General features: G+C 45.9%; 1 protein-coding gene and 1 non-coding gene across 8 annotated transcripts in view; one reads left to right on the top strand and one right to left on the bottom strand.

The window, feature by feature from the left end:
• Positions 1 to 15,684, bottom strand: part of zbbx (zinc finger, B-box domain containing) — a 147,330-nt gene extending 131,646 nt beyond the window's left edge. For 5 of the 7 annotated variants that reach the window (XM_070883560.1, XM_070883566.1, XM_070883564.1 and 2 more), the window contains exon 1: positions 15,547 to 15,602. The gene's annotated coding sequence lies outside the window, so the exon portion shown is untranslated. Of the gene's footprint in view, positions 1 to 13,357; positions 13,431 to 15,546 lie in introns of those variants that run through there. The other 2 variants (XM_070883561.1, XM_070883563.1) reach the window with 2 other exon arrangements.
• On the top strand, positions 7,712 to 7,783 carry trnad-guc (transfer RNA aspartic acid (anticodon GUC)). Its single transcript has one exon. It is a non-coding gene; the product is annotated as a tRNA-Asp (tRNA).
• Positions 15,685 to 27,485: the final 11,801 nt, after the last annotated feature.

Genomic DNA, 27,485 nt, shown 5'->3' with positions numbered 1-27,485 from the left:
TTAATCCCCTCGTCTAAATCATTAATGTACAATGTAAACAGCTGGGGCCCCAGCACAGAACCTTGCGGTACCCCACTAGTCACTGCCTGCCATTCTGAAAAGTACCCATTTATTCCTACTCTTTGCTTCCTGTCTGCCAACCAGTTCTCAATCCACGTCAGCACACTACCCCCAATCCCATGTGCTTTAACTTTGCACATTAATCTCTTGTGTGGGACCTTGTCGAAAGCCTTCTGAAAGTCCAAATATACCACATCAACTGGTTCTCCTTTGTCCACTTTACTGGAAACATCCTCAAAAAATTCCAGAAGATTTGTCAAGCATGATTTCCCTTTCACAAATCCATGCTGACTTGGACCTATCATGTCACCATTTTCCAAATGCGCTATGACATCCTTAATAATTGATTCCATCATTTTACCCACTACTGAGGTCAGGCTGACCGGTCTATAATTCCCTGTTTTCTCTCTCCCTCCTTTTTTAAAAAGTGGGGTTACATTGGCTACCCTCCACTCGATAGGAACTGATCCAGAGTCAATGGAATGTTGGAAAATGACTGTCAATGCATCCGCTATTTCCAAGGCCACCTCAAGTACTCTGGGATGCAGTCCATCAGGCCCTGGGGATTTATCGGCCTTCAATCCCATCAATTTCCCCAACACAATTTCCCGACTAATAAAGATTTCCCTCAGTTCCTCCTCCTTACTAGACCCTCTGACCCCTTTTATATCCGGAAGGTTGTTTGTGTCCTCCTTAGTGAATACCAAACCAAAGTACTTGTTCAATTGGTCTGCCATTTCTTTGTTCCCCGTTATGACTTCCCCTGATTCTGACTGCAGGGGACCTACGTTTGTCTTTACTAACCTTTTTCTCTTTACATACCTATAGAAACTTTTACAATCCGCCTTAATGTTCCCTGCAAGCTTCTTCTCGTACTCCATTTTCCCTGCCCTAATCAAACCCTGTCCTCCTCTGCTGAGTTCTAAATTTCTCCCAGTCCTCGGGTTCACTGCTATTTCTGGCCAATTTGTATGCCACTTCCTTGGCTTTAATACTATCCCTGATTTCCCTAGATAGCCACGGTTGAGCCACCTTCCCTTTTTTATTTTTACGCCAGACAGGAATGTACAATTGTTGTACATTGTTGTACAGGGGTCTGCCATTGCCCATCCACAGTCAACCCCTTAAGTATCATTCGCCAATCTATCCTAGCCAATTCACGCCTCATACCTTCAAAGTTACCCTTCTTTAAGTTCTGGACCATGGTCTCTGAATTAACTGTTTCATTCTCCATCCTAATGCATAATTCCACCATATTATGGTCACTCTTCCCCAAGGGGCCTCGCACAATGAGATTGCTAATTAATCCTCTCTCATTACACAACACCCAGTCTAAGATGGCCTCCCCCCTAGTTGGTTCCTCGACATATTGGTCTAGAAAACCATCCCTTATACACTCCAGGAAATCCTCCTCCACCGTATTGCTTCCAGTTTGGCTAGCCCAATCTATGTGCATATTAAAGTCACCCATTATAACTGCTGCACCTTTATTGCATGCACCCCTAATTTCCTGTTTGATGCCCTCCCCAACATCACTACTACTGTTTGGAGGTCTGTACACAACTCCCACTAACGTTTTTTGCCCTTTGGTGTTCTGCAGCTCTACCCATATAGATTCCACATCATCCAAGCTAATGTCTTTCCTCACTATTGCATTAATCTCCTCTTTAACCAGCAATGCTACCCCACCTCCTTTTCCTTTTATTCTATCCTTCCTGAATGTTGAATACCCCTGGATGTTGAGTTCCCAGCCCTGATCATCCTGGAGCCATGTCTCCGTAATCCCAATCACATCATATTTGTTAACATCTATTTGCACAGTTAATTCATCCACCTTATTGCGGATACTCCTTGCATTAAGACACAAAGCCTTCAGGCTTGTTTTTTTAACACCCTTTGTCCTTTTAGAATTTTGCTGTACAGTGGCCCTTTTTGTTCTTTGCCTTGGGTTTCTCTGCCCTCCACTTTTCCTCATCTCCTTCCTGTCTTTTGCTTTTGCCTCCTTTTTGTCTCCCTCTGTCTCCCTGCATTGGTTCCCATCCCCCTGCCATATTAGTTTAACTCCTCCCCAACAGCACGAGCAAACACTCCCCCAAGGACATTGGTTCCGGTCCTGCCCAGGTGCAGACCGTCCGGTTTGTACTGGTCCCACCTCCCCCAGAACCGGTTCCAATGCCCCAGGAATTTGAATCCCTCCCTGCTGCACCACTGCTCAAGCCACGTATTCATCTGCGCTATCCTGCGATTCCTACTCTGACTAGCACATGGCACTGGTAGCAATCCCGAGATTACTACTTTTGAGTTCCTACTTTTTAAATTTAGCTCCTAGCTCCTTAAATTCGTTTCGTAGGACCTCATCCCTTTTTTTAACCTATGTCGTTGATACCAATGTGCACCACGACAACTGGCTGTTCTCCCTCCCTTTTCAGAATGTCCTGCACCCGCTCCGAGACATCCTTGACCCTTGCACCAGGGAGGCAACATACCATCCTGGAGTCTCGGTTGCGGCCGCAGAAACGTCTATCTATTCCCCTCACCATTGAATCCCCTATCACTATCGCTCTCCCACTCTTTTTTCTGCCCTCCTGTGCAGCAGAGCCAGCCACGGTGCCATGAACTTGGCTGCTGCTGCCCTCCCCTGATGAGTCATCCCCCCCAACAGTACTCAAAGCGGTGTATCTGTTTTGCAGGGATGATATTATAGCTATTACTGAGACATGGCTGAAAGGAGGGCAGGTATGGCAGCTCAACATTCCTGGTTACAGCGTTGTCAGACAGGATAGAGAGGGGGGGGTAAAAAAGATGGGGCGATCGCAGTATTAATTAAAGAAACAATTACAGCTGTGAAGAGGGATGATATGTTGGAAGGATCATCAAATGAGGCCATAGAGGTCAAATTGAATAACAAAAAAGGGGCAATCACATTGCTGGGAGAGTACAATAGACAGAGGGAGATAGAAGAGCAAATATGCAGGCAAATTTCTGAGAAGTGTAAAAACTATAGGACAGTAATAGTAGGGGATTTCAACTACCCGAATATTAACTGGGATAAAATTAGTGTGAAAGGTATAGAGGGTGCGGAATTCCTAAAATGCATTCAGTAGAACTTTTTTAGCCAGTTTGTAGCAAGCCCAACAAGGGCGAGGGCGGTTATGGACTTAGTTCTAGAGAATGAAGCTGGGCAGGTGGAAGGGGTCTCAGTGGGAGAGCATTCTGGTGCTCATGATCATAATTCAGTTAGATTTAGGGTAGTTATACAATGTAAGCGGACAAAGATAGACAAGGAATAAAAGTTCTCAATTGGGGAAACGCCAATTTTGATAAGCTGAGAGGTGATTTAGCCATAGTGGATGGGAAACAGCTACTTGAAGGTAAAATCGGTGTCAGAGAGCAGTGGGAGGCATTCAGGGAAGAGATACGGAGGGTTCAGAGCAAGTATGTTTCCTTAAAGAAAAAGGGTGGGATTAACAAATCTAAAGCCCCCTGGATATCAAGGGACATACAAGGTAGGATAAAGAAAAAAGGGAGGCTTATGACAGATAGAGGACAAAATACTGCAGAAACTCTAGAGGAGGATAGGAAGTGCAGGGATGAAATTAAAGGAAATTAGGAAAGCAAAGAGATACCTTGAAAAGAATTTGGCAAGTAAAATCAAGGAAACCCCAAAGATGTTTTATAATACATTAAGAGCAAGAGGATAACTAAAGAAAGAGTAGGGCCTATTAGAGACCATGAAGGTAATGTGTGTGTGGAGGCAGAAGACGTGGGTAGGGTTCTTAATGAATACTTTGCATCTGTTTTCACAATAGAGGGGGGCAATTCATACCTTGCAATCAGGGAGGCGGATTGTGAAATATTAGATGAAATAAACAGTGAGAGAGGAAGTATTAAGGGGCTTAGCAGCTTTGAAATTGGATAAATCCCCAGGCATGGATGAAATAGATCCCAGGCTATTTAGAGAGAGACGCAAAACAGGAAATAGCAGAGGATCTGACCATCATTTTTCAATCCTCTCTGGCTATAGGTATGGTGCCGGAGGAATGGAGGACTGCTATCGTGGTACCTTTGTTTAAAAAGGGAGAAATGGATAGACCAAGTAATTACAGGCCAGTCAGCCTAACCTCTATGGTGGAAAAATTATTGGAAAAAATTCTAAGGGACATTTAGAAAGACACAGATTAATCAAGGATAGTCAGCATGGATTTGTTAAGGGAAGGTCATGTCTGACTAACTTGATTGAATTTTTTGAGGTGGTAAGACAGAGGGTCGATGAGGATAGTGCATTTGATGAGTGTATATGGATTTCAGGAAGGCTTTTGATAAGGTCCCACATGGCAGACTGGTCACAAATGTAAAAGCCAATGGGATCCAGGGCAAAACTGGCTCAGATGCAGGAAGCAAAGGGTAATGTTTGATGGGTTTTTTTATGACTGGAAGGCTGTTTCCAGTGGGGTTCTACAGGGCTCAGTACTAGATCCCTTGCTTTTGTGTTAAAAAGTTTGCAGACGATACTAAAATCAGCTGTGTGGTTGATAATGAAGGAGAAAGCTGTAAACTGCAGGAAGATATCAATGAACTGGTCAGGTGGGCAGAACAGTGGCAAATGGAATTCAATCCGGACAAGTGTGAGGTAATGCATCTGGGGAGGGCTAACAAGGCAAGGGAATACACATTAAATGGTAGGACACTGAGAAGCGTAGAGGAACAAAGGGACCTTGGAGTGCAGGTCCACAGATCCCTGAAGGCTGCAGGCCAGGTAGATAAGGTGGTTAAGAAGGCATACGGAATATTGTGCTTTATTAGCTGAGACACAGAATATTAGAGCAGGGACATTATGCTTGAACTGTATAAAACACTAGAGTACTACGTGCATCTGCTCCTGATGCCTTGTTGTTCTTCAGTGTCGGGTGGCTTTTTCAACCTCGTGCCGCGCTGGGGTTGTGCAGAGATGGTGGCGGGTAGCAATGCTGTGGGATGGAGTTGAGGACACTCGTGTCGAAGACAGAATCTCGGTTAAGGAGTTCTTCGAAGTGCTCCTTCCAACAGGCACTGACTGCCTCCTTGATGAGTCCCTTGCCATTCCTGGCCAGCAGTGAGGTAGGGCCTTGGGTCGTAAGTGGTCTTGACTGCACTGAAGAATCCTCGCACATCGTGGTTGTCGGCTAACTGCCGGATCCCCTGCGCTTTCTCCACCCACTAATCGGTTCTTTAAGTCGCATTTATTTTGTTGGACCTCGGCCTTCAAACTTCTGTAAAGCTGCGTTCAGAGTTGGGTTGCTGTTTCAAGTTCAGAAATGCCTTGCGTTTGCGGATTAGCTCCTGGATCTCCTGGATGCAACATTCCCACCGACACCTGGGAATCCCTGGCCCAAGACCGCCCAAAGTGGAGAAAGAGTATCCGGGATGGCACTGAGCACCTAGAGTCTCATCACTGAGAGCAAGCAAAAAAAGCGGCAACCCAGTCATTCCACCCACCCGTCTGCCCCATCTGAGAGAGATTGTAGATCCTACATTAGACTCTTCAGTCACCTGAGAATTCATTTTTAGTGTGGAAGTAAGTCATCCTCGACTTCAAGGGACTGCCTAAGAAGACTACGTGCAGTTCTGATCACCACATTACAGGAAAGATGTGATTGCACTAGAGAGGGTACAGAGGAGATTCACGAGGATGTTGTCTGTACTGGAGAATACTAGCTATGAGGAAAGATTGGATAGGCTAGGGTTGTTTTCTTTGGAACAGAGGAGGCTGAGGGAGACCTTATTGAGGTGTATAACATTATGAGGGGCCTAGATAGAGGGTATAGGATGTACCTATTTCCCTTAGCAGACGAGTCAACAACCAGGGGACATGGATTTAAAGTAATTGGTAGAAGGTTTAGAGGGGATTTGAGGGGAAATTGTTTCACCCAGAAGGTGGTGGGAGTCTGGAACTCACTGCCTGAAAGGGTGGCCGAGGCAGAAACCTTCACCACATTTAAAAAGTACTTGGATGTGCACTTGAAGTGCCATAACCTACAGGGATATGGACCAAGAATTAGAATGTGTGATTAGGCTGGATAGCTCTTTGTTGATCGGCACGGACATGATGGGCCGAAATGGCTTCCTTCAGTGCTGTAAATTTCTATGATTCTATGATTGTAGAGTGGTCACACCTACCAATGCTATCATGACAGATGTATCTGCGATAGGTAAGTTGGTGATGCAAAGTTTAACTAAGTTACTAACTCATGTCGGATTGCTCACCACTTGATGCAACATATTTTGGCTGCTGCATCCTTCATATCAGCTAGCCAGTTGTGGTTCTAACTAATTGTAGATATTAAAGTCCCCTAACAAGAGTATATTCTGTTCATCTGATTCCCTCAAGTCATGTTCAACATGGAGGAATACTGATTCATTAGCTCAGGAAGGATATGTGTGTGGGGGTGGGGCAGTAAATCATGGAGGTTTCCTTGATCTACTTTGACTTGAAGTCATGAGACTCCTTGGGATCCAGAATCAATGGGGCAGATTTTGCAGTGGGTACGACAGTGTACTCTGAGTATACGGTCTTCGAAATATACCACAAGTTCGGGATTTCCTCATGTGCTAAATCCCGAACGTGTGATCTGTTAAGGTACGCTTTGACAGATGATCCACACCAATGGGAAAATACTAATTTCGGGTGCAGAATTGGACTACTTGCCCTCCAACTGTCCAGTAATTAAGTCCAAAAATTTTAGTTAGTGAAAGCAGGCGCAAAAGCCTGTTTCGCATCTTCAAAGATCAATGTATGTATATTGTGTACATTTTGGTGGAAGAAAAGTTTTTTTTTTTAAATCGGTCGTGTTTCATTTTAATTACTTGGGAAGTTGAATAAGGAAGTTAAATAAAGTGAACAGTGCTATGCTTTCAACTCAAAATATGAACATAAACAATATAATGCATCTATAACAAGAAAATAGATTTATCTATTACATAACAACATTAGAATTAGGAACAGGAGTAGGCCATCTAGCCCCTCGAGCCTGCTCCGCAATTCAATAAGATCATGGCTGATCTGGCCGTGGACTCAGCTCCACTTACCCGCCCTCTCCCCATAACCCTTAATTCCCTTATAGGTTGAAAATCTATCTATCTGTGACTTGAATACATTCAATGAGCTAGCCTCAACTGCTTCCTTGGGCAGAGAATTCCACAGATTCACAACCCTCTGGGAGAAGAAATTCCTTCTCAACTCGGTTTTAAATTGGCTTCCCCGTATTTTGAGGCTGTGCCCCCTAGTTCTAGTCTCCCCTACCAGTGGAAACAACCTTTCTGCCTCTATCTTGTCTATCCCTTTCATGATTTTAAATGTTTCTATAAGATCACCCCTCATCCTTCTGAACTCCAACGAGTAAAGACCCAATCTACTCAATCTATCATCATAAGGTGACCCCCTCATCTCCGGAATCAGCCTAGTGAATCGTCTCTGTACCCCCTCCAAAGCCAGTATATCCTTCCTTAAGTAAGGTGACCAAAACTGCACGCAGTACTCCAGGTGCGGCCTTACCAATACCCTATACAGTTGCAGCAGGACCTGATTTTGTACTCCATCCCTCTCGCAATGAAGGCCAACAGTCCATTCGCCTTCCTGATTACCTGCTGCACCTGCAAACTAACTTTTTGGGATTCCTCGTTAGTATAGTGGTGAGTATCCCCGCCTGTCACGCAGGAGACCGGGGTTCAATTCCCCGACGGGGAGGCAGTTGTTTCAAAATGTTGAATTTGGTGTCCACCGGTACGCTCGAGGCCTTCCGCGAGAGGTGGGCACCGGAGGGACTGGAGTGCATCGTCACGCCCGGCAACCAAATTTTAATTTGATTTTATGTTTTTAAGTTAATTTGTTTTAATTGCCGGTGCTTTTAATGTCCTTCTCCCCTTTTATAGGGGGCACTGGAAAAAAAAAGTGTGATTTTAGTGCCCAAAAAAAACCACAAAAAAAAAATAAAAGGGCCTGTACATGTTTGGTGTTTCCCCCATATCGGGGGGGCACGGTTTAATGTTTTTTGTTTACTCCCAAAAAGAGTTTCATGCACAAGGACCCCCAGGTCCCTCTGCACCACAGCATGTTGTAATTTCTCCCCATTCAAATAATATTCCCTTTTACTGTTTTTTTTCCCCAAGGTGGATGACCTCACACTTTCCGACATTGTATTCCATCTGCCAAACCTTAGTCTTCTTCTGGAACAACAGGAAGCACTGGGTCTCTGCCGCGGTCTTGAGTCTCCCGCTTGAGGAGGGTGGTCAGTCGTTGGTGTGCGTCAGCGCCCAGCTCGCGACTTTCCGTCTTCAGACCCTGCAGAGATACCTTTACGTCGAGCCCCCTCCTAGGTGGTGTGCTCTGGCGACGTATTTCTTCCGCCAGCAGCGCGACCTCAATTACGACACGCAGCTCCTGTTTGTGAACTTGGGGGGTGTCAGGACTGCCCTCCAGGAGCTGCCTGTCTTTTACAAGGAACTCATCAGGGTCTGGAACAAAGTCTCTACCAAGCGCAGCTCTCCGCCGGCTGGAGTGGCGGCTGTCCTGCAGGAGCCGCTGCTCGGGAATCCGTACCTCCACGACCAAGGTTTTATGTGGCTGTCGGAAGAGAGGGCTGTGGCTGGTGAGGTGACCAGGGTCAGGGACCTGCTCGATGGCGGAGGAGTGGGCTGGATGGCGCCAGGCACGCTGGCGCGGCGCCTAAATTCAGCCAACGTCCGCCGCGCGGCCGAAGCCATCGAGTCGCTAAAAACAGCTTTGGGCCCTGACTCTGTTAGGTGCATCGAGGAGGCTCAAGCACGTGGGGAGATCCCGTCCGAACTGACCCCCGTCTGGACGGAATTCCTCATCGGCGCCAAACCCCGGAACCTCCCTTGGGGGCCAACACCTCACAACTTGAGCCGCCTCGGGAAATCCCCTCCGTGCCTTTCAGTTCCGCGCGGAGGGGTTTCCTGTACGGGCTGCTCCTGCACACTCTCAACTTTGCCATCCTCGCCGGCCATCCGGACACGCCATGGCATACCATCTTGCCGTCCGGAGGAAGCGGGGGTCCCCGATGGAGGGCACTCTATGCGGGAGTCCTCCCACTATTCATCGGGGACTTGGCCTGGAGGGTGGTGCACGGAGCAGTGCTGTGCAACAAATTTTTAAGCCGGTTCACGGACTCCCAGGCCGCCTGCAATTTCTGCGGTCTGGAGGAGTCCGTGTTCCATGTTTTTATTGAGTGCACGAGATTGCAGCCCCTGTTTTATTATTTAAAGGGGCTGCTCCTGAAATTCTGGCTGCACTTCAGTCCCATTCTCCTGATCTTTGGGCACCCTGTGCGGAGGGGAGCGGGTAGGTCCGAGGGCCTCCTCGTAGGACTGCTCCTGGGCACGGCCAAGGGTGCCATCAGCCGGTCCAGGCAGCGGGCGGTCGAGGGGGTCGTTCAACCTGACTGCCTGCCTCTCTTCCGCTCTTACATCCGGTCCAGGGTGTCCTTGGAGATGGAGCACGCGGTGTCCACCAGTACGCTCGCGGCCTTCCGCGAGAGGTGGGCACCGGAGGGACTGGAGTGCATAATCACGCCCGGCAACCAAATTTTAATTTGATTTTACATTTTAAAGTTTAATTTGTTTTAATTGCCGGTGCTTTTAGTGTCCCCCTCCCCTTTTATAGGGGGCACAGGAAAAAAAAAATGTGATATTAGTGCCCAAAAATAAAACAACAAAAAAAAGAAAAACACAAAAAAAAAAGGAAAAAAAAAAGGGCCTTGTAAATGTCTGGTGTGTCATCCAGGTCGGGGGGCACGGATTAATGTTTATGTTTTTCAGGTAAACTCCAAAAGAGTTTCATGCACAAGGACCCCGAGGTCCCTCTGCACCTCAGCATGTTGTAATTTCTCCCCATTCAAATAATATTCCCTTTTACTGATGTTTTTTCCCCCCCAAGGTGGATGACCTCACACTTTCCAACATTGTATTCCATCTGCCAAACCTTAGCCCATTCGCTTAACCTATCCAAATCTCTTTGCAGCCTCTCTGTGTCCTCTACACAACCCGCTTTCCCACTAATCTTTGTGTCATCTGCAAATTTTGTAACACTACACTCTGTCCCCACTTCCAGGTCATCTATGTATATTGTAAACAATTGTGGTCCCAGCACCGATCCCTGTGGCACACCACTAACCACCGATTTCCAACCCGAAAAGGACCCATTTATCCCGACTCTCTGCTTTCTGTTCACCAGCCAATTCTCTATCCATGCTAATACATTTCCTCTGACTCCGCATACCTCTATCTTCTGCAGTAATCTTTTGTGTGGCACCTTATCGAATGCCTTTTGAAAATCTAAATACACCACATCCATCGGTACACCTCTATCCACCATGCTCGTTATATCCTCAAAGAATTCCAGTAAATTAGTTAAACATGATTTCCCCTTCATGAATCCATGCTGCGTCTGCTTGATTGCACTATTCCTATCTAGATGTTCCGCTATTTCTTCCTTAATCATAGTTTCAAGCATTTTCCCCACTACAGATGTTAAACTAACAGGCCTATAGTTACCTGCCTTTTGTCTGCCCCCTTTTTTAAACAGAGGCGTTACATTAGCTGCTTTCCAATCCGCTGGTACCTCCCCAGAGTCCAGAGAATTTTGGTAGATTATAACGAATGCATCTGCTATAACTTCCGCCATCTCTTTTAATATCCTGGGATGCATTTCATCAGGACCAGGGGACTTGACTACCTTGAGTCCCATTAGCCTGTCCAGTACTACCCCCCTAGTGATAGTGATTGTCTCAAGGTCCTCCCTTCCCACATTCCTGTGACCAGCAATTTTTGGCATGGTTTTTTGTCTTCCACTGTGAAGACCGAAGCAAAATAATTGTTTAAGGTCTCAGCCATTTCCACATTTCCTATTATTAAATCCCCCTTCTCATCTTCTAAGGGACCAACATTTACTTTAGTCACTCTCTTCCGTTTTATATATCTGTAAAAGCTTTTACTATCTGTTTTTATGTTTTGTGCAAGTTTACCTTCGTAATCTATCTTTCCTTTCTTTATTGCTTTTTTAGTCATTCTTTGCTGTTGTTTAAAATTTTCCCAATCCTCTAGTTTCCCACTAACCTTGGCCACCTTATACACATTGGTCTTTGATTTGATACTCTCCTTTATTTCCTTGGTTACCAGTCTAAATGATGTCAGAATAATATTTTAATCCTGAAATTAACATTGAATATATGGCTGGGAATTTCTTTCTGAAGTTCAACAACAATACTTGTCGGAGTGTTAGACCTTCATTGAGTATCAAAACAGTAAGTTGGATACATTGAATCTCACAATTTATTCGTCCCAATGAAAAAAAAATGTGAAATAAGTCCAAGTATCAGTTTAATTAAAAGTTTCTAGAAGTTTTTAAAATATAATTTCAGTGGAAGATACTGAAAGAAGTTTTTGTGGAAGTGGCTTAGTTTTGACAGCTTCTGTGGGCGTGTCTTCCCTTACCCTAGGAGTACACTGCACTCCTGGCTTTCATGACGGTAGGTAAGTTCGTATTCTTTTCGTAGGTCGGCAGCGTACTCCATAGCTATGCCGCCAACTGCAATTTTGGGGCTAATGTTGAGAACAGCCAGGAACTCTCCCACCTGACGATATCCCACTGTGCCCACTACACTACCAGATATTTCCATCACCAGTTTCAAACTATGCCCCCATCCTGCTTACATGGCTTAGCTTGAATTAGTATTCCAAATTTAACATGTCTCTTTCAGAGAGCGATAGAATTTTGGATGTTAAGGGCATCAAGGGATATGGGGATAGTGCAGGCAAGTGGAGTTGAGGTAGAAGATAAGCCATGATCTCATTTAATGGCCAAGCAGGCTCAAGGAGCCAAATGGCCTACTCCCACATTATGTTCTTTCTACATCAATTGGCATCTTGTACATTTCTAGATGGCCCCATCACAGGCACCTTCCCCCCACTGTTAAAAATCCCCCATTAACAATTCCAAGTTCTTCTCATAACTCAATAATCAAGCCCAACAGCAACCAATGCTTCCCTCGGCAGTGTCAGCTGTGACTCAGTGGGTAGCACATTAGCCTCTGAGTCAGAAGATTGTGGGTTCAAGTCCTACTTCAGGAATTTCAGCACTAAAATGTAGGCTGACACTCCAGTGCAGTGCTGAGGGAGTGCCACACTGTCAGAGGTACCGTCTTTCAGATAAGATGTTAAACTGAGGCCCCGTCTGCTCTATCAGGTGAACAAAGAATCATAGACATTTACAGCATGAAAGGAGGCCATTTCGGCCCATGTCTGTGCCGGCCGACCAAGAACTATCCAGCCTAATCCCACTTTCCAACTCTTGGTCTGTTGCCCTGTCGGCACTTAGCTTTTAAATATGATGAGGGTTCCTACCTCTACCACCCTTTCAGGCAGTGAGTTTCAGACCCCCACCCCCTCTGGGTGAAGAAATTTCCCCTCATATTTCCTCTAAACCTCCAGCCAATTACTTTAAATCTATGCCCCCTGGTTGACCCCTCTGCCAAGGGAAACAGGTCCTTCCTATCCACTCTATCCAGGCCCCTCATAATTTTATACATCTCAATCAAGTCACCTCTTAGCCTCCTCTGTTCCAAAGAAAACAGAACCAACATCTCCAATCTTTCCTCATAGCCAAAATTCTCCAGTCCAGCAATATTCTTGTAAATCTCCTCTGCAATCACATCTTTCCTGTAATGTGGTGACCAGAACTGCACACAGTACTCCAGCTGCGGCCTAACCAGTGTTTTATACAGTTCAAGCATAACCTCCTTACTCTTGTATTTCATGCCTCAATTAATAAAGACAAGTATTCCACATGCCTTCTTAACCACCTTACCTACCTGCCCTGCTACCTTCAGGGATCTGTGGACCTCAACTCCAAGGTCCCTTTATTCTTCTACACTTTTCAGTGGCGTATCATTTAATATATATTCCATTGCCTTGTTAGACCTCTGCAAATGCATTACCTCACACTTATCCGGAATGAGTTCCAGTTGCCATGGTTCTGCCCACCTGACCAGTACATTGATACCTTGCTGCAGTCTGCTGCTTTCTTCTTCATTATCTATCACACGACCTATTTTAATGTCATCTGCAAACTTCTTAATCATATCCCCAACATTTAAGTCCAAATCATTGATATCTACCACAAGAAGCAAGGGACCCAACAATGACCCTGTGGAACCCCACTAGATACAGCCTTCCAGTCACAAAAACATCAATCAAACATTACTCCTTGCTTCCTACCTCTGAGCCAATTTTGGATGCAACTCACCACTTTGCCCTGGATCCCATGGGCTATTACTTTCGTGACCAGTCTGCCATGTGGGACCTTATCAAAAGCCTTCCTAAAATCCACATGCACTGCATCATACGTACTGCCCTCATCGACACTCCTGGTTACCTCCTCAAAAAATTCAATCAAGTTCATCAGACACGACCTTCCTTTGACAAATCCATGTCTTTCCAAATGAAGATTTCTTCTGTCCCTCAGGATTTTTTCCAAGATTTTTCCCACCACCAAGGCTAGGCTGACTGGCCTGTAATTACTCAGTCTATCCTTTTCTCCTTTTTTAAACAAAGATACAGCATTAGCAGTCCTCCAGTCCTCTGGCAACACACCTGTAGCTCAAGAGGATTGGAAAATGATGGCCAGAGCCTCTGCTATTTCCTCTTTTGTTTATCTTAATAGTCTGGGATACATTTCATCCGGGCCTGGGGATTTATCCACTTTCAAAGCTGCTAAGCCCCTTAATACTTCCTCTCTCACACTATGTTTATCTCATCTAATAGTTCACACTCCTCCTCCCTCATTGCAAAGTCTGCATTGTGAAAACAGATGCAAAGTATTCATTAAGAATCCTATCCACATCTTCCACAGATTTCCTTTATGGTCTTTAATAAGTCCCATTCTTTCTCTAGTTATCCTCTTGTTCTTAATGTATTTATAAAACATCTTTGGGTTTTCCCTGGTTTTACTTGCGAACATTCTTTCATGCTCTTTGCTTTCCTGATATATTTTTTAAATTGCACCCCTGCATTTCTTATACTTAATGTTGCGTTCTCAGTATCTGTCATAAGCTTCCTTTTATTCTTTATCTTACCCTGTATGTTCATTGACATGCAGGGGTGCTCTAGATTTGTTAGCCATGCTCTTTTTTTTTAAAAAGGGAACATTCTTGCTTTGAACCCTCAGGATCTCCTCCTTGAATGCCTCCCACTGCTCTGACACTAATTTACCATCAAGTAGCCATTTCCAATCCACTTTGGTCAAATCCCATCTCAGCTCAGCAAAATTGGCTTTATCCCAATTGAGAATTTGTATTCCTGGTCCCCCTTTGTTCTTTTCCATAACTACCCTAAATCTTACTGAATTGTGATCATTAGCACTAAAATGCTCTCCCACTGATACCCCTTCCACCTGCCCCTCTTCATTCCCCAAAACCAAGTCCAGAACCGCCCCCTCGCTTGTTGGGCTTGTTACATACTGGATAAAGAAGTTCTCCTGAATGGATTTTAGGAATTCCGCATCTTCTGTACCATTTCACACTGCTTTTTCCCCAGTTAATATTAGGGTAGTTGAAATCCCCCATTACAATTCTATCATTTTTGCACTTTGCCCACATGTGTTCTTCTATCTCCCTCTAACTGCTTAGGGGTCTATAATACACTCCCAGTAGTGGGATCACCCCTTTTTTGTTCTTTAATTCAACCCATATGGCTTCACTTGATGACCCCTCTAACATATCATCCTTCTCACAGATGTAATTATTTCTTTAATCAATACATAAAAGATCCCATGACACTATTTCGAAGAAGAGCAGGAGAGTTATCCCCGGTGTCCTGATCAATATTAATCCCTCAATCAACATAGCAAAAAAAACAGATTATCTGGTCATTATCACATTGCTGTTTGTGGGAGCTTGCTTGTGCGCAAATTGGCTGCAACGTTTCCTACATTACAACAGGCTCGAAGGGCCGAATGGCCTGTCCTGCACCTATTTTCTATGTTTCTATGTGACTGTACTTCAAAAGTACTTAATTGGCTTTAAAGCACTTTGAGAGGTCCGGTGGTCGAGAAAGGAGCTATATACATCCAAGTCTTTCTTGTGTCTGGTATACAAAGTACAGTCTGACCACAGAACTGTTGTTTCAGCGGAACACCCTCTTCTCCCGTACTCGGCTGATTTTTGAATACAGTTCAACATTGTTCATTATTGCTCCCATTAAATGCCAGATTTCCATCCTGGGGACAATGTAGAGATCAGTGAAGGAACATGGAACAAGCGGAGGAACAACATAGCAGCGCCAGACTGCGCCTCCGCGGCCGCCGGAGGGAGCGACCCGCATGATTGCTCGACCCTCGACCCTCGACCCTCTCTCCTCCCACCTCCCACGGCCCTCTCTCTCCTCTCCTTACCCAGCCCTCCGGCCCCCGGCCCCCGGCCCCCGGCCCTTCCTCACCCGGCCCGCGGCCCTGTGTCTCTCTCTCTCCTCACCGGGCTCGCCGCTTCCTTGGACGGGCTGAGTTGATTTGTCGCGCCGCTTGTTACCATGGCAGCAGCATCACGCGATACTTGGTGATTGAGCCAGGGATGCTGGTGTCGATCAAGCTGATCCGGACTTGTCCCAGAGAAGTGGCTGCACACATGTTTATTGTGGTTCAACCTACGGTTACTGTCCGTCCCAGCTAACATTATTTAGAGAAAGCATTTATCAATACGGTAGTAGAAATCATCAGAGAGCAATAGAAATAGGCTGTTAAAGCCAAATGGCCTCCAATACTGCTGGAGTTTTATCATCTAAACCTACAGATTGCCAGAGCTGCTTCCCAATACTTGTCTTTCAAGGAGCACTCTACCTTTTGGGGCAATGGCTTGCAAGACTATCTGGAGCCAGCTGAGAAGATTCTGGCTTCCAATCACTGGTCGACTTCACCAAGTTCCATTAGTGAGCTAGGCAGGCTAGTCGATCATCAACAGTGCCCTGGAGTACTACATACCTGCCTGCTTCAACAACAAGAATTTGCATTTATATACTGCATTTTAACAGTAGAAAAATGCCCTAAGGCATTTACAGGCCTGTAAGGAAAACAGACACCAAACCAAAGGAGGATATATTTAGAGGGATGATTAAAAGCTTGGTCAACGTGGTGGGTTTTCACAAGGCTCTTAAAGAGAGTTAAATATTGGGAAGACCAAAGCCATTATCTTCGGTCCCTGCCAAAAGCTCTGTTCACCAGCCACCAACTCCATCCCCATCCCTGGCCACTGCCTGAGGCTGAACCAGCCTGTCACAACCTCGGCGTTCTATTTGACCCCGAGTTGAGTTTCTGACCGCATATCCTCCATCATCAAGACTACTTACTTCCACCTCCGTAATATCCTCTACCTCAGCCCATACCTCCCTAAATCTGTCCACCTCTCCATCCTCCTTTCAGACACTTCTTAAAATCTACCTCTTTGACCAAGCTTTTGGTCACCTGTTCTAATGTCTTTTAGGTGACCGTTTTGCAGAACATCTCCGTTTAGTCCATAAGCGTGACCCCGAACTTCCGCTCCACTCCCACTCTGATCTTTCCGTCCTTGGACTCTAACACTGTTCCAACGAAGGTCAACGTAAACTCGAGGAACAGCACCTCATCTTTCGATTAGGCATTTTACAGCCTTCGAGTTCAACAAGTTCAGACTATAACCTCTGCCCCTATTTATTTAATGTAGCAGATGTTGATGATTCTGCCATTCCCATTTTCACCTCATCTGGACTCATCTTTTGTTTCTTAACTTGTCCCATTACCATCTCCTTTTGCCTTGCATCATCATCCCTTTTGTCTTTTAATCTCTCCTGCCTGCCATCCTATCACAGACCTGCCCTTTTGTTCTTTCTTCCCCTCCCCCCTTTCCCTGCCCCAACACTTGATTAAAAATCTGTTACATCTCTTAACTTTTTTCAGTTCTGATGAAGGGTCATCAACCTGAAACGTCATCATCACTCTCATCTACAAGCAGAAGGGGGAGAGGGAGGAAATCAAAAACTGGCGGCCCATTTCGCTGCTCAATGTGGACTACAAGATCATCGCAAACAGGGTCAAGTCTGCTCTTGAGCTGGTGATTCACCCAGACCAGACCTGCGCTGTCCCCGGCAGGAAGATCTCTGATAGCCTGGTGCTACTCAGGGATACGATCGCCTACGTGCGGGACAGGGGGGGTGGACACCTGTTTAATCAGTTTAGACCAGGAGAAGGGCTTTGACCTGATGGACGTGCTCTCCAAAATGGGGTTTGGGGAAGGTATCCGCAATTGGATCCATCAGTAGCGCAGTTCTAATCAACGGGTGGGAAACTGAAAGCTTTCCGATCAGATTTGGAGTCAGGCAAAGCTGTCCTCTCTCGTCTGTCTTGTTTGTATGTTGTATCGAGCCCTTTGCCGGGTCCATCAGGAAGGATGCGGGCATTAGAGGGGTGACAATCCCAGTCAGCGGAGGCGCTCAGGTCAAGACCTCCCTGTACGTGGACGATGTGGCCATCTTTTGCTCGGATCCGCAGTCAGTCCGCAGATTGCTCACAATCTGTGACCAGTTTGAACTGGCCTCGGGAGCGAAGGTCAATCGCAGCAAAAGCGAGGCCATGTTCTTTGGCAACTGGGCCGACCGATCCTTTATTCCCTTCACCGTTAAGCCAGATTACCCGAAGGTGTTGGGAATATGGTTCTGAGCGGACGGGGCATGCGCCAAAAACTGGGAAGAGCGTATCGCCAAAGTGAAGCAAAAACTGGGATGGTGGAAGCTGCGCTTCCTCTCCATGGCAGGAAAGAACCTGGTCATCAGGAGTGAGGTGCTCCCGGGTTTGCTGCACATGGCACAGGTCTGGCCCATCTCTCGCTCCTGTGCCGCGGCAGTCACCCGGGCCGTCTTCCATTTCGTCTGAAGGTCCAAAATGGAACGTGTCCGCAGAGACACAATGTACAAATCTCTGGACAGTGGAGGAAAGGATGTTCCGAACGTGGCCCTCATCCTGATGGCCACCTTTGTGTGAGGCTGCATCAAGCTGTGCATAGACCCCCAGTACGTAAACACCAAGTGTCACTACGTGCTGAGGTTCTACCTGTCCCCGGTATTGCGAAGGATGGGCCTGGCCATGCTGTCGCGAAACGGCCCCACCAGCTGGACCATGCCTGTCCACCTGTCCTTCGTGGGAAAGTTTTTCACAAAAAACCCCTTTAACCACAAGGCCATAAAACAGTGGTCAGCACGTAACGTCCTGGACGCCATACGAAACAAGGAGAGGGTGGACCCTGTCGGGTGGTTCCCTGAGCGGACTGTCGAACTCGTTTGGCAGAACATCTCATCGGCAGAGCTTTCACACAAGCACCAAGACATAGCTTGGTTGGCGGTGAGGAGGGGCCTTACCCGTCAGAGCGTTCATGCACAGCCGACGTCTCAGCAGCACGGCACGGTGCCCCCGAGTCGGCTGTGGGGCGGTTGAGACTGTCACCCATCTCCTTCAGGATTGCGCCTTCGCAAGGCAGGTTTGGAAAGAGATGCAGTGGTTGCTGTTGAGGTTCATCCCAAGCAGCTCCGTAACACAGGACTCTGTGCTCTACAGACTGTTCCCAGGGACACACACCGAAACAGACATCACCTGCTGCTGGAGGGCCATCAACTCGGTCAAAGACGCTCTTTGGTCTTGCCGAAACTTACTGGTCTTCCAGAGCAAGGAGATGTCCACGTCTGCGTGTTGCAGACTGGCGCAATCCAAGATCCAGGATTACGTGCTGAGGGATGCACTTAAAATTGGTGCAGTCGCCGCTAAGGCACGGTGGGGAGGGGCCACAGTTTAAAGCCCTTCTGCCACTGTAAACCCGGGGGCAGGAATCAGTACAAAACTCACCTCGGGCTGTACTGGTAACTTCTTTTTTGTGTACATGGAGCACTATGATCTGTAAACACCGATGTAGTGCCATGTACAATGCAAGGTCTGTTTCGTAATGCACGTTGAAAAGAAAAATGTAAATGTACCGTCACCCATTCCGTGTACTGTATAGTGACACGTGTAATGTAATTTGTTGAATGTACTACAATGTATCCCGTATAGTACCGAATTGTACTTGAACTGAAAAGCAAGGAAATGTATCGAACGGAATTGCCGTCAGCACCCAAATGTAGTGTATGGGATTGCTGACTGCAGCTAAATGTACTGAACAGCTTTTGAATGTACTGTACAAATTTTTATATGAATAAAGTATATTTTGAAATTTAAAAAAAGCCCTGTTTCTCTCTCCACAGATGCTGACTGACCTGCTGAGTATTTCTAGTATTTTCTGATTTTATTTCAGATTTACAGCATCAGCAGTACTTTGCTTTTCTAATATCTCTTTATGTGGCTCGGTGTCAAATCTTGTTTGATAATGCTCCTATGAAGGGCCTTGTGAAGTTTTACTATAAACTAGATACTAGATAAATAAAAGACGTTAGAATCCTAGAAATTTACAGCACGGAAGGAGGCCATTTCGGCCCATCGAGTCCGCGCTGGCCAACCAAGAGCTATCCAACCTAATCCCACTTTCCAGCTCTTGGTCCATAGCCCTGTAGGTTATGGCACTTTGTGCACATCTAAGTATCTTTTAAATGTCGTGAGGGTCCTGCCTCTACCACCCTTTCAGACAGTGAGTTCTAGACCTCCACCACCCTCTGGGTGAAGACATTACCCCTCATATCCCCTCTAAACCTCCCCCCCAATTACTTTAAATTTATATCCCCTGGTTGTTGACCACTCTGCTAAGGGAAACAGGTCCTTCCTAGCCACTCTATCTAAGCCCCTCATAATTTTATACACCTCAATCAGGTCTCCCCTCAGCCTCCTCTGTTCCAAAGAAAACAGACCCAGCATCTCCAGTCTTTCCTCATAGCCAAAAGTCTCCAGTCCAGGCAACATTCTTGTAATTCTCCTCTGCACCCTTTCCAGTGCAATCACATCTTTCCTGTAATGTAGTGACCAGAACTACACACAGTACTCCAGCTGCGGCCTAACCAGTGTTTTATACAGTCCAAGCAAAACCTCCTTGCTCTTATATTGAATGCTTCGACTAATAAAGGGAAGTATTACATATGCCTTTTTAACCACCTTGTCTACCTGGCCTGCTACCTTCAGAGATCTGTGGATCTGCATTCCAAGGTCCCTTTGTTCCTCTACACTTTTCAGTGTTGTACCATTTAATGTGTATTCCCTTGCCTTATTAGACCTCCCCAAATGCATTACCTCACTCTTATCCGAATTGAATTCCATTTGCCACTGTTCTGCTCACCTGACCAGGACATTGATATCTTCCTGCAGTCCACCACTTTCTTCTTCATTATCTACCACGCGGCCTATTTTAGTGTTATCTGCAAATTTCTTATTCATATCCCTGTTAACGCGAATGTTCCCTCCAAGAATCACTCATCACTCTGGGTCGGTTCCATACACCAAAATGGTTTATTACGCTGGTGGGGAGATGAAGCCACTGGTTCATCCAGGCACCTCTCTACGCTGAACAAAGGATTTCATGGATTTTTATATGTTTTACAACAGTTCACTACAGTTACATCAGCCCATTTTGGTTGGACACTATCCTATCATATTGATTATAGATTACATATAGATTCAATTAGACCAATAGAATTGGTCTCTAAACATTAGGTGGCTGCGTGATTGCCTCATGTGTTGCTAAGGGTTACTCATGATCTTGTGACATTGTCCAGGTCCCCCCATATCTTACTGTCCTTGGGTGCTGTCTTTGGGTAGTTTCCTTATCTCAATCCTGTTACAGGAGTACTATTGTTCTATCATTCTACCGGGACATCTTGTCTGGGACCTGGAAGTCTGTTGATTAGAGATATCTGCTGAGCTCGTCTTTTCTGTGTATTCCTGTGTGAGGAATGGCAGTTATCAGTAACTAGGAATGTGGTCCCTTCTGCTAGCTACACTCCCTTAGTGCTTTGCTGAATCACTGGCAGCCATCTTCATACATATCCTGCCACCATTTTACACACACATACTTAATTCTAACATTATGCCACAGATGCCTTTGCTCTATGGAAATGCTCTCCAACACCCCCAACATTTAAGTCCAAGTCATTGATATGTACCACAAGAAGCAAGGGACCCAACAATGAGCCCTGCAGAACCCCACTAGATACAGCTTTCCAGACATAAAAGCATCCATCAACCATTACCCTTTGTTTCCTGCCTCCGAGACAATTTTGGATTCAACTCACCACTTTGCCCTGGATCCTATGGGCTATTACTTTCGTGACCAGTCTGCCATGTGGGACCTTATCAAAAGCTTTGCTAAAATCCATATACACCACATCATAAGCACTGCCCTCATCAACCCTCCTGGTTACCTCCTCGAAAATTTCAATCAAGTTAGTCAGACACGACCTTCCCTTGACGAATCCATGTTGTCCTTGATTAATCCATGTCTTTTCAAATGAAGATTTATCCTGTCCCTCAGGATTTTTTCCAATAATTTTTCCACCACCGAGGTTAGGCTGACTGGCCTGTAATTACTCAGTTATCCTTTTATCCCTTTTTAAACAAAGATACAACATTAGCTGTCCTCCAGTCCTCTGGCACCACACCTGTAGCTCGAGAGGATTGGAAAATGATGATCAGAGCCTCTGCTATTTCCTCTTTTGCTTCTCTTAATAGCCTGGGATACATTTCATCCTGGACTGGGGATTTATCCACTTTCAAAGCTGCTAAGCCCCTTAATTTTTCCTCTCTCGCTATGTTTATCTCATCTAATATTTCTCACTCCTCCTCCCTCATTGCAAGGTCTGCATCTCTCCTCTCTTTTGTGAAAACAGATGCAAAGTATTCATTAAGAATTCTACCCACGTCTTCCGCTTCCATACACAGATTTTCTTCATGGTCTCTAATAGGCACCACTCTTTCTCTAGTATCCTCTTACTCTTTATGTATTTATAAAACATCTTTGGGTTTCCCCTGATTTTACTTGCCAACATTCTTTCATGCTCTCTCTTTGCTTTCCTGATATATTTTTTAATTGCACCCCTGCACTTCTTACACTCCTCTAGAGTTTCTGCAATGTTGAGTTCTCGGTATTGGTCATAAGCTTCCCTTGCTTTTTTTAATCTTACCCTCTATATCCCTTGACATCCAGGGGACACTAGATTTGCGAGCCGCACCCTTTTTTTAAGGGAACATACTTGCTTTGTACAGTCAGGATCTCCTCCAGGAATGCCTCCCACTGCTCCTGACACTGATTTACCATCGTGGAGGTGAAAAAGCAGAGAGGTTCAGGTAGTGAATTCCAGAGAGTGGGATCTAGGTAAATCACAGCTGCCAATGATGAAACAAAGATGCTAATAGGCTGGAGTCAGAGGAACAGAGAGTGCACAGCTGGGAGGGTTTATATGTGTGGAGAAGGTTATGAAGACAGGTAGGAGTGAGGCTCATGGAGGATTTAAACATCAGGATGAGAATTTACAATTTAAGAAATTGAAGGACCCAGAGCACAACTTGTGCTTAAGTCAGTGAATACGACTTGATGTGGGATAGGATATAGATAGCAGTGTTTTGGATAACCTGACGTTTCTGGAGGGCAAAGTATAAGATGCTATCCAAGAGAGCATTGAAATAATTGAGTCTGGAGGTGACAAAGGCATGAATGAAGGTTTCAGTAGCAGAAGGGCTGAGGCAAGGAAGTGAACCATGTTATGAAGTGGAAGTAGGTAGTCTTTGATAGAGAAGATTTGAAATAACATGGCCACTCCTCCAGCCACTCCTGCCTGTTTGTGTCTCACTGCTATTCTATTAGACCTTTCTCCTGCTTGGTTTCTGCTTCACACTCACCTTATTTGGCCCTGCTGTTTTTGATTCCCCCCCCACCATCCCCAATGTTGCAAAAGCTTTTTCCCACTGGCCTCAAATTATGCTTTCTCTAGTTTCCAATTTTAATGCGTCCCTCTGATCTCAAGCCATATAAACTCTCCCACCAGCTACACTGCTTTATGCCCCCAACTAGTTTAGAGCTACATTGGTCCCAGTGCTGCAAAAGATTTATGACTCTCTCCATCTCAGATAATGCAAAAGATTTTCTGACCCATTCAAATTTTAATGCCTTGGCATCTGCAGCCAAAAGCAAATAAGGAAATGACAAGAAAGAAAGGCTTACATTTATATAGTGCCTTTCACAATCACTGCACATCCCAGAGCACTTTACAGCCAATGAAGTACTTTTGAAGTGTAGTCGCTGTTGTAATGTAGCCAATTTGTGCACAGCAAGCTCCTACAAAGAGCAATGTGATAATGACCAGATAATCTGTTTTAGTGATGTTGATTGAGGGATAAATATTGGCCAGAATTCTGGGGATACCTCCTCCGCTCTTCTTTGAAATAATGTCATGGGATCTTTTATGTCCACCGAAGAGACCTGGTTTAACATCACATCCAAAAGATGGCACATCCAACAGAGCAGCACTCCCTCAGTACTGCACTGGAATGTCAGACTAGATTTGTGTGCTCAAGTCTCTGGAGTGGGACTTGAACCCACAACCTTCTGACTCAGAGATAAGAGTGCTGTCAACTGATCCACGGCTGACAAGAAAGAGAAAGGGAGATACACGCAGAAAAGAAAGCAAAAAATAGAAAAGCATTGAGGGAAAAACAGAAAAAGAGACATGGAGACAAACATCAGCACAAATATAGTACTGAGGATAGGGAAGGAGAGGAATTTCTGATATGAGTACTGGAGAACTTTCTCGATCAATACGTCTCCAGTCTAACAAGGTCGGAAGCAATGTTGGATCTGGTTCTGGGAAATGAAGTAGGCCAAGTGAAGTTTCTTACACTAGAAGATCATCTAGCTATCAGTGACCATAATATAATTCGGTTTAGAGTAATTATGGATAGAGACCAGAAAATAGCAAAGGTATAAATGCTCAACTGGGGAAGAGCTCATTTCAGTGATTTAAGAAGGGCCATAGCATCAATAGATTGGAAAAAGCAATTGCAGGGTAAATCAGTAACAGAACAATGGAAGGCATTCAGGGAAGCATATTCCTTTGAAGGGGAAAGATAGAGCATCCAAAGCTAATGCATCCTGGATGATAAAGGAATGGCAGGAGTAAGATTCAGTTAATAACCAGGAAGATTGTGGAAAGTACAGTGTTATGTATGTAAACATTGTAACTGTGTAAGACTTGCCACCAGAGGGCGCAACTGTTGGCCCAAGGGCCACCTGCACACCTAATGCAAGGGAGTATAAAAGATTGTCTGCCATGCTGCTTAGGCACTCTGGAGTGTATTAAACAGACTAAGGTAACATCAGCTTTAGCTCACAGTACTCAGTCTTGTGGAGCTCTTCCATACTTAACAATTGGCGACAAGTAACAGATTACGAACTTTCATGCGGTCATGGCTGCCGTTGGTATTTTAGAGAGATTTGTAGAGAGTGATGATTGGGAAGCCTTCGTTGAGCATCTCAACCAGTTCTTCATGGCCAACGAGCTGGATGAGGACAATAAAGCGATCAAGAGCAGGGCGATTCTCCTCACCGTGTGTGGGTCCACAATATACGGCCTCATCAAGAATCTGCTAGCACCGGAGAAACCAGCGGAGAAGACATATACAGAGTTGTGTACGCTGGTTCGGAACCACCTCAAGTCTTAATGGCCAGGTACCGCTTCTACACGCACCACTGCTCCGAGGGCCAGGACATGGCGAGTTATGTCGCTGACGTGAGACGCCTTGCGGGAACTTGCGAATTTGCTGGATTTTTGGGGGAAATGCTGCGGGACATTTTTGTGCTTGGCATCGGCCACGAGTCATTCTTCGCAAGCTGCTGTCCGCTGAATCCCTAGACCTGAGCAAGACCATCACGATAGCCCAGGCATTCATATCCACGAGCGATAATACCAGACAGATATCTTCCCAGCATCGAAGCTCACCGGCAAGTACTGTGCATAAAATAACGTCGCTAGCAGACAGAACTGCATATGGCAGGGCCTACACATCTGCAAGACCTAGGATGACTCAGAGTCCGCCATCGGACGTGAATGCAAATCCATTAGCACCATGTTGGCGCTGTGGGGGTAATCATCGAGCCCATCAATCTCGATTCAAGCAAAGGCTGTGAAACAATGGGGCACCTCCAGCGAATGTGCAAGAGTGCTGCGACTCACCACGTGGCAGAGTCGGCAGAGGATGATCGATCCGGCCCGGATCATGCAGAACAAGCAAGAGATGCAACTCAACCCGAGGAAGACGTGTATGGGGTACACACCTTCACCACCAAGAGCCTTCCTATCATGCTGAAAGTCAAATTGAACGGTATTCCGGTATCAATGGAGTTGGACACGGGGGCGGGTCAGTCAACTATGAGCCAGAAAGCTTTTGAGAAACTGGGGCAACAAGGCACAAAGGCCCAAACTGAGCGCGATTCAGACAAAGCTGTGCACCTACACCAAAGTGCTCATAGCAATCACTGGCAGCGCGGCAGTTAAGGTATCGTACGATGGAGTATGATTTATCACTGTGGATAGCGATGGCCCAACGCTATTCGGCAGAAGCTGGCTGGGAAAATTCGATGAAACTGGGACAACATCAAAGCACTATCTTCAGTGGATGATGCCTCGTGCGCCCAAGTGCTGAGCAAGTTTCCGTCGCTATTTGAACCAGGCATCGGCAACTTCACAGGTGCCAAGGTGCAGATCCATTAGTCCCCGATGCAAGGCCCGTTCACAAGGCTCGAGCGGTTCCATATACGTTGAGGGAAAAAGTCGATATTGAACTGGACAGACTTCAACGAGAGGGAATCATATCACCAGTCGAGTTCAACGAGTGGGCCAGTCCGATTGTTCCGGTGTTGAAAAGCGATGGCACGGTCAGAATCTGCGGAGACTACAAGGTAACGATCAACTGAGTCTTGTTACAAGACCAGTACCCGCTACCCAAGGCGGATGACCTGTTCGCAACATTAACGGGGGGGGGCGGGGGGAGGAGTCGTTCACCAAGTTGGACCTAACCTCCGCCTACATGACACAGGAGCTGGCTGATCTTTGAAAAAATTGATGTGCATCAATACGCACAGGTGGCCTTTTGGGATTCGCTCAGCTGCTGCTGTCTTCCAGAGGAACATGGAGAGTCTGCTGAAATCGGTTCCGCGCACCGTTGTTTCAAGACGACATCCTGATCACTGGATGTGACACCACCGAACACCTGCACAACCTGAAAGAGGTTCCAAGTCGACGAGACAGAGTGGGACTCAGGCTGTAACTTTCCAAGTATGTTTTCCTGGTGTCAGAGGTCGAATTTTTGGGGAGAAAGATTGCGACAGACGGCATCAGACTCACAGACTCAAAGAAAGAGGCCATCAAGAATGCACCCAGACCACAGAATATGATGGAGCTGCGTTCGTTCCTGGGACTCCTCAACTATTTTAGTAACTTTCTGCCCAGGTTAAGTACTTTGCTGGAACCGTTGCACATGTTGCTACGTTAGGGTGATGACTGGGTTTGGGGTAACTCTCAAGAGACAGCCTTTTAGAAGGCCAGAAACCTATTTTGTTCTAATAAGTTACTTGTACTGTATGACCCGCGTAAACGATTAGTGCTAGCTTGTGAAGCACCTTCGTATGGGGTCGGCTGTGTGTTACAACAAACCAATGTATCAGGCAAACTTCAACAAGTTGCATACGTGTATAGCAATCTGTCTAAGGCTGAAAGAGCCTACAGTATGGTCGAGAAAGAGGCGTTAGAATGTGTATATGGTGTTAAGAAAATGCACCAATACCTATTTGGACTTCGGTTTGAGCTTGAACCGACTACAAACCGCTCATTTTGCTGTTTTCAGAAAGCAAAGGTATAAACACCAATGCTTTGTCCCGCATCCAGAGATGGGCACTAACATTGTCCGGCTATGACTATGTTATCGACCACAGACCAGGCATGGAGAACAATGCTGATGCCCTCAGTGGGCTACCATTGCCCACTACCAGGGTGGAAATGGCACAGCCCGCAGACTTGCCTCTGTTCATGGATGCTTTTGAGAGCGAGGGGTCACCCGTCACTGCTGGACAGATCAGGATCTGGACCAGCCAGGATCCTGTGCTATCACTTGTAAAAAGTTGCGTCCTCAACGGGAGCTGGTCGGCCGTTCCCGGGGAAATGCAAGATGAAATTAAGCCGTTTCACCGACGCAAAGAGGAAATGTCCATCCAATCGGATTGTCTCTTATGGGGTAATCGTGTGGTTTTGCCAAAAAAAGGCAGGGAAACATTTATACGCAACCTACACAATACCCGCCCAGGCATAATCATGATGAAGGCTATAGCCAGGTCGCATGTTTGGTGGCCCGGCATTGACTTGGACTTGGAGTCATGCGTACACCAGTGCAACAT

The sequence above is a fragment of the Pristiophorus japonicus genome, chromosome 6, assembly GCF_044704955.1.
Source record: "Pristiophorus japonicus isolate sPriJap1 chromosome 6, sPriJap1.hap1, whole genome shotgun sequence".
Classification (NCBI taxonomy): domain Eukaryota; kingdom Metazoa; phylum Chordata; class Chondrichthyes; family Pristiophoridae; genus Pristiophorus; species Pristiophorus japonicus.
Note: the sequence above shows the minus strand (reverse complement) of the source record. Positions and strands in the feature narration are given on the sequence as shown.